The 8,567-nt window shown below is 36.8% G+C and overlaps 1 protein-coding gene across 2 annotated transcripts in view; it reads left to right on the top strand.

The window, feature by feature from the left end:
• Window positions 1-3,010: 3,010 nt before the first annotated feature.
• LOC112043842 (prostaglandin E2 receptor EP3 subtype) overlaps window positions 3,011-8,567 on the top strand; it is a 28,172-nt gene continuing 22,615 nt past the window's right edge. Inside the window, exon 1 of one of the 2 annotated variants that reach the window (XM_024079459.2) lies at window positions 3,011-3,347. The gene's annotated coding sequence lies outside the window, so the exon portion shown is untranslated. The remainder of the gene's footprint in view (window positions 3,348-8,567) is intronic. The other variant, XM_024079460.2, reaches the window with a different exon arrangement.

Genomic DNA, 8,567 nt, shown 5'->3' with positions numbered 1-8,567 from the left:
ATAGTAGCCACATGCCCTAGCTAATATTGTGTATTTGTTGTTTACATAATTAGGTGTACCTAATAATATCACCAACTTTCCAACTGGACTCTTGTTGAAAATCCCTCAACGGAAACTTAGTAACGGGTTCTCGCAATCTTACCGAGTCCTTTGGTTGGAAGTTGTAACCGATGTTTTATAACTCAACAGTGTGAGATTCACATTCGTCTCTATCTTTCCGTATCTGTGATGAGTTCTAAAAACATCATTAGGTACAGAATATGGTTGCCAACGTTTTTTCAGAAAAATATGGTAGTTTTCAGATTTTGCTATAAATAAAATATAGTGCGCTAGTAAAAAATATAGTATTTTATGGAATAAACCAAAAAACAACATTTATTTTTAAAAGACAATATTTATTTACTCTTGTTGCATTTTTTAATATCTATTTGTCTGAAATAAGATAGTCATATACTTTTTACATATGATTTTAAATTTTTTGAAACCTAATGTTATGTTTTTTAATTTGTTTCTTTAATGTTTGAAACTCAGTAAGATAGACAAGTTCGGATAGGCTAGATGCTATTGCATCTGCCAAAAAGTTAAATTTATAAAAATTTTAAATGAAAATTTTGTTTGTTAGATATCTGTGTTGAAAATATAGTATTTTTGCGTACTTGTTATATATTTTTTCAACATTATATGGTACGCAGACCCGAAATATAGTACAACACTATATATTATAGTATGGTTGGCAACCCTAAGAATAGCACTACCTACTGTGCTCTATTAGGAAACACAAATCAGTTATCTACTGTTAGTTTAAATTTCCGTTTTGAATTGATTGAGGGTTTTTCGAAGCATCATTATTTCTCACTGAAAATATTATAAAAAATAACGGGAAACCCGCTAGCGACTGTTTCCGGTAAAAACATTATGTTCGTAGGTCATTAGTATTGCTTTATTAGGTAACTTTGTGTAGTACATAGGTTAGGTTAGGTGAACAGTGTAATAGACCTACCTTACCTAGGTACCTAAAACACATTAGCTAATTACGCAATCCGTATGTGTGTAGTCGTCATCCTATTTATTTACAATGCATTTCCAGTTTTTTGTTATCAAATATACAGGAAGATGGTTAGGTTAGGCACCCATTTTATAGTACCTATATCTAGAATGTACCTAGGTTTAAAATGAAAGTGTTCCTGGCATAATCACATTAGACCGTATACATTCGGTGCGACCACGGCTCTACCGTGACCATTTTTGTTCCTAAGCATTTCTCTATTTTAATCTGAAATATTTTCTTATTTCGTTCTTTTTAGACCCTTTTTACGTAGTCGGGTTATAGTTTTTAAACTTTTTTTAAAATTATACTTTTTCTATCTGTCTGTCTTTCTGTTTATCCGGGCTAATCTTTGGAACGACTGAATGGGACTTTCCCTGGAAGATAGAGGCGGTTGTAGAACAACATAAATGCTCTACTAGTTATCCCGGAAAAATCTATGATTCCCGCGGGATTTATGAAAAACTGAATTTCACGCTGACGAAATAATTAATGGTTGAAGTTTGCAATCAACAACAACTCTAAAAGAAGAAAAATTCAACAAAGTTGGGAAAATAGCTACTACTATTATCAATACCGTACTACGAGTAGGTACAATCGCTACGATAGTTCCGTACCTACCTCCGTAGCAGTGCAACCTTGCCAAGCTCAGACCAATTACGAATGCTCTGCCCCTGTAGCCAAGAGGCACGACGATTCTCTTTCTACGATCGCAAACGCTTCGAAAACTAGAATAATGTATGAAATGACAGATCTTGATCACGTGACCTGTCAATAGCAAATGTCATTCCCATACATTTTTCTAGTTTTCGAAGCGTTTAATCGACTAAAACGAGAATCGACGTGTTTGGCTACAGCGGCTGAGTTTGCGGTGCCAAGTGTTTGCGGTTCAACGGACGCTTTATATTGGTTCAATCAATGAGTCTCGAAAGGACGACCGCTCATACAAAGACCGACAAACATCTCGTGTGCTTACTACTAGCTACTACTATATCCATGTACTTCGATCATTGGTTAATATGGTAATAGAGATTGCCGGTTACAATACACTGCTCTGTTTGTTAAGTGCAGAACATTCATAAATCAACTCGGACTATTCTCTACAATCTACATTGATGTATCATTGTTAACCCATTTTCGACTCACTGCTGAGCTTGAGTCTCCTCTCAGATGTAGAGGGGTTAGGCTAATAGTCCACCACGCTGACTTCACACACGCAGATAATTAAGAAAGCGTTAAAATACAACAAATGCATTCCCAAGTATACTGTTCACATGACAGCGTTTATAAAACACAACGCTTTTTTTCGAGCAGTGTTGCATTTTCAATTTTGGGCGTTGGAAATAGACCTTCCTTTAACTTTATACTTATAAAGCTCTTTTAATGTCCGTTAATAAAACTCTTGTGCGAATGAGGGCTTACGTCACTTACTTCCTTGCAATAACCATGGCATCTAAATAAAATAATCTAAATAAAATAAAAAATGCTTCTAAAACTAAAAATGCCAGGGATAGACATTCGTTACCGATAAGTAATGATCGACCTATCATTCGGATTTTGTAATTTCCATACATTTTATAGTTTTAGCGTTAGCGTTGCAACAGTATTTTACACTCGTCGACGAACTTTTCGCCAATAACAATCGCCTCTTATTCAAATTTGAACTCGGATGACAAAATTAAAATGCACCTTTTCGAAACTAACAACGAAGTTGCTATGGAAAGGAATGATGTTGTAGTGCTCTACGTTTACAGAGTTCACGAACTTAGATGATCACAAAAAAAGCACTTCTTATGCTTATTGATAATCGCTTTATCTCATTAATGATTACCTACTATTATGATGACATGTTATCTAAGTACCCCGGTATCTGTCAGTAAGTCAGTAGTATCTCTACCGATCGGCCGACCTTCTGATGGTTGCGCTACACGAGGGCAGAAGCTTCGGCCAGTAGTACTGGACACTGGCACAGTAAAGTAAACAGTCCACTCGGAATTCGACAGCCGTGCGCGCGTGCTCTGCGTACTCTCGTAGCCGGGCGACTCGCGAAACATTCGCGACTTTGTGAAAAAATATCGCACCAACGATAAACATTATTCATTTAATTGTTATATGAAAACTATTGTTTTTTGTTTACTTTAATAATAGTCGTTGTCAAGGAATTTGCGAATATTTGTATTTTTTTGGAAAACTTGTCGGGCACATGTAAATTCACAGCTTCCTGAAGTTACTACAGAACTTATAGTGTTGTGTGAAGGTTTTCTAGTTGGATCCGCAAAATATATCGCTGTTTATATTTTGGGTAAATATTATATTTATGCTCTTAAATAATAATTAATTTACAATAAGGTAATATTTTTAAGATAAGTTCGATAAAGTTACATTTTATCCCTTTGTGAGCCAAAAAAATATTTTTTTATGTTTTTATTTCATGAAAAAACACACTGCGTAAATAAATGAGATGTTTTTTTGAAAGCAACATAAAAATCTGAACAATTAAACAGTGAAGTGTTTGTAACACTCGATACTTTAATTTGAAGTTTGAATAATAGTCTTTTTGCTTTACACATTAGGGCTCCCGCACACGGGCCACCAGCCACAAACACAAAACGCCGCTACCGGCATACTATAATTTCCTGTAATTTTCATAAATTTAATACTTTTGTGGCCCCTTTTTGCTTCTTGTGGCGGCGTTTGTGGCTGTCGCGTGAGGCCCGTGTGCGACGACACTTATAATCAACCATTCAACGTCTCAAAAATAAATAATTTGACTGTTGGGTTTTTAATAAATTATCAAAGGGGGGGGCCCATCCCCGGCCCTAACCACCCTTTAATACTACTAGACACCACGCACTTATGAGATGGAATACACCAATTTTATTAATTTATTTCCTCATGATTTAGGTAAAATGCAAAAAATAAATGATACTAACATATTTATTGAACTCTCTTTAGGGAATTTTGATTAACATAATTGTGATGATTAATGTATAATGTTGACAGCGTTACTCGTTAACTCATTCACTGTTGGGCACGAACTCATTCACTGTCATAACTCATAGAATTATAAGTACTGTTCGTCATCAACCCATATTCGGCTCACTGCTGAGCTCGAGTCTCCTCTCAGAATGAGAGGGGTTAGGCCAATAGTCCACCACGCTGGCCCAATGCGGATTGGCAGACTTCACACACGCAGAGAATTAAGATAATTCTCTGGTATGCAGGTTTCCTCACGATGTTTTCCTTCACCGATTGAGACACGTGATATTTAATTTCTTAAAATGCACACAACTGAAAAGTTGGAGGTGCATGCCCCGGACCGGATTCAAACTTACGCCCTTTGGATCGAAGGCAGAGGTCATATCCACTAGGTTATCACGGCTATGCATCAGTTTATATAGAAGAAGTCGCAGGATGCAGGCGGCTCAGGATCGTAATGTTTGGAAGTCCTTACAAAAGGCCTATGTCCTGCAGTGGACGTCCATCGGCTGATAATTGACATGATGATGATGATATATTTTGCTTGGAGTAAAACATTATCTTATCAAAGCATAAATGTGAAATGGAAGTCAAATTCAATATTGGAAAATGACGTGTGTTATCGACTTTGCCTACACAAGAAATGTTATCTAAGTGGTTACCTACCATATTCTATACATTATAGAACTTAGAAAACATAAAGCTCAAGATTAGAATTGGAAAAGTTGAGTGCTTTTGGATATTCCGTGATGAGTGACCGTAACTATATATTCCTGGGAATACGTGGGTAAAACATAGACTATGACACTCGCAAATAACGTGGCTTTCTATTGGTAAAAGAATTTTTAAAATCGGTTCAGTAGATCGAGATTACCCCCTACAAACTCCCAAAACCTCTTTTAAGTATTCGTACCTATAGATAATAATAGATGAAGTTACTGTATACAGATACTGGTTTAAAATACGTAACATAACAGACACTATCGGATTTATCACATGAGTTCTCGTACGTAATGTATAATTGTAATTAATCCGACATTGTGTCTGTTTTTTAACATTATACAACTTAAAATTACCAATTTCGAAAGACTTACTAATTTTGCTAAAAATATACCACAGATTAATGAAAGCCAAAATGTTTGAATGTTGTGTTACGTAATGTGTGCGCTGGATCAAAGAAAATAATTCAATTGTCCTCATGATAAATCCGAATCAGAGGAATCACAAATATTACGAAATGAGGATAATTAACTAGTTTTGAGTAAGGAATAATAATTGATTAAATAATATAATAATAATTATGTTGATTAAATACATCGTTACATAATAAATAAATAATAATATATATTACACAGCATCACAGTGTATTGTATTGCTACTGTGGTTAGCTGGTTAAGGTACGGACGATAAGGTCCAGGGTTCGAATCCCGGGTCTGGCCAGCAAAAAAAAATACGTTATTGAGATTTTTCTTACCAGATAAATCTTAATAGCAGCGTAGAGTTGGGAAGCTGGCGGTGTTGGTCCCCGTGCCACGGAGAGTAAAGTAAAGCCGTCGGTCCTGCGTCTGATCTCGGTCGGAGATCGTGAGAGTGCACCTTTGCTTGCGCACAGACTTGTGCACTATAATACCTCCTGCGTACATGGTTAATCTCACCATTTTTGACGGCCTCCGTGGCGCAGTGGTATGCGCGGTGATTTACAAAACGGAGGTCCTGAGTTCGATCCCCGGCTGGGCAGATTGAGATTTTCTTAATTTGTCCAGGTCTGGCTGGTGGGAGGCTTCGGCCGTCGCTAGTTACCACCCTACCGGCAAAGACGTACCGCCAAGCGATTTAGCGTTCCGGTACGATGCCGTGTAGAAACCGAAAGGAGTGTGGATTTTCATCCTCCTCCTAACAAGTTAGCCCGCCTCCATCTTAGACTGCATCATCACTTACCATCAGGTGAGATTGTAGTCAAGGGCCAACGTGTAAAGAATAAAAAAAAACCATGAATATATGGTTTTATGGTTTAGATACAGTGTTTTGTCACGGTACCTACGGTATAAACACAATGCATTGGAAATAGAAATTGGCAAAATAAAATTTGAAATCTAAAACGGGACGTCAGAAAGATTGTATAATTTGTAATGACAATGTATTGTAATGGCGCCTGCGACGAGCGCGATAGAATTGTAAAACAGCGGGTTGCGCCACACGTCACGGTCACCACTCCAGCCGGGAGCAGCGGGACTGTACACAACAACACGGCGTTATGCAACTGCTCTAGTATTGCGAGATATCATGTAATGTTGTTTATTTATCTATACTTTAAATGCATATATTAAGACAATACATATTTATATTAACTTGTAAAGTAATTTACTCAAATCTCTACTAAAACTTAAATAGTCTCAATTTTAAACTTACCTACATATTTTGTCTTGTCACATTTGCCTGATCCTTGATATCAACGCGGTCTATTCGAGAACCGTTTTCTAATAAACTTACATTCAATTAAAATTTATTAAATGTTGTTTTCTTACAAAAGTATTTTATCTTTAAAAAGTATTTTAAAGATAGGTTTGTATCTAGTATTTCCTTTCTTTTTAATGGTCTAAGAGTACTTCAGATACCTTTTTAGAAAAGTATTTGCATCTGGTATCAGAAATGCTTTTTTTAAAAGTATCTTGCATCTAGTATTTCAGATACTTTAAGGTAGGTAATTTAAGGTATCTTATACATCACTGCCTGTGTCACAGCCTGTATTATGAGTACTAAGATAGCTCAAGATTTCATCACGTTACGTGCTTACTAAATCACCGCAAAAAGTGATCCGAATTTAACTCCACTGATCTCACACATGCACAATTTTGTGTTTACTTACATTAGGTTTATATTTATGTATATATATATTAATATTAGGTATATATTAATATATATACTTGCCTATACTTTTTGGTTTTTACACTTCATAAACACACAACTCGACATTGTAGACAATATTTAGGTAGGTATTATGTGTTTAAATAACTTTCGTTCTCTTTAATATGCGGCTAAATGAAATTAAGACAATTGTCAATTATGCAAAACAAGCGGACGTTCGCGACTTCATCCGCGTGGAAGTTTTTCACAAATCACGCGGGAACCATGAATTTTTCCGGGATGAAAAGTATAGAAATTTGGAATGGAAATATACTATTTCCATTCCAAATTTCATCCAAATCGGTCCAGTAGTTGCGGCGTTAAAGAGTAACAAACATCCAAACATCCGTACAAACTTTCGCGTTTATAATATTAGTAGCACTATACATGGCTGATGCCTCAGATATACAAACAAAAAACTACATTATTATTCTCTTGCAGAACAATAAGGTAGATACGAATAGGTAGGTACCTATGCTGACATACAACATCCACTCGAAGTCATAAATAAGGCTCGTAATAAGTATAAATTCCCTCCAGGAGCTGAGAAGCTGCATAATTACTTCCCCCGAGATCGCGAGATTGGATGTACTCGAAAGTCTCGACTGGCTCGCCCCGTGATTTACACCATTCAATCATGACTCTTATTGAGTTGCCTTGCTTGTTTCTAGAAGTTTCTGCTATCTTACAACCCGAAATTTGCAGGACTCCGTTTCAAATTTCCTTATCCGTATACAATTTCACGTCGAAACTCGTCGTAGCAGCAAATGAAGGCACAAAAAGTTACAATGCCGAAAATGGACACGTGAAACAATTTGAACTTTTTTGTGGACACCAAATTACGTAACGAGCATAAATAGGCACACGATTAGACCAAATTAGACTTGCAGCCGTAAATAACACGACGATAAAGAGATAAGGATCGTGTCGATCAATGATCCACTTCAGACAGAGAGACAAGTTTATAAATGTCGTGAACTTTCCGACTTGGAAACTCTTCCCCCTGACTTTTGACGATTGTACGGTTGAAGATCTGACCCGTTGAAACCTTTCAAATCCACCACAGTAAAAACTCAATAATTGGCTACAAAATTACCTATAGAAGGATCATATAGGTTGTCGAATATACCACCCTCCTAAAATAAGGTATTTCTGGGGCGCTGACTTTAATGTGATTTATGTAAGGTGAATAATGTAATGTAGGTAAGTAGTTTCAGTCATTTGTGAAAGTTACGTCCATGGGGAAAGTATTCGTACCTTGCTTATTTCTGCGGCCATGTTGTATTGTTGTGGTGCTGTCTGTGAATATGGAGAAGCGCACGTGGTCTACCATGTGAGGCTCTGTTATAGGCGGGGGTTTCTTACTTGAGTCCAGTGGTTTCCAAACACGAAATCCTGGATTCCGTATGGGAAATTGCGTAACTTTATTAGATCCGTTTTACAGCAAATCACTATCGGAAAACTGCCAGTTTGACAAAAATTATGGTGGCTTGCATTTGCTGACAAACGAACCCGATCGACCAAGACTCAAGTCGAGACTTAGTCGCTAACTATGGGCCTCATAAGAAGGCTCAAAGTCACACAGCGGGCGATGGAACGAGTTATGTTAGGAGTATCTCTGCGTGATCGAATCAGAAAT

Source organism: Bicyclus anynana, chromosome 22, assembly GCF_947172395.1.
Source record: "Bicyclus anynana chromosome 22, ilBicAnyn1.1, whole genome shotgun sequence".
Classification (NCBI taxonomy): domain Eukaryota; kingdom Metazoa; phylum Arthropoda; class Insecta; order Lepidoptera; family Nymphalidae; genus Bicyclus; species Bicyclus anynana.
The sequence above is the reverse complement of the archived record's forward strand: the minus strand, read 5'-3'. Positions and strand labels throughout refer to the sequence as shown.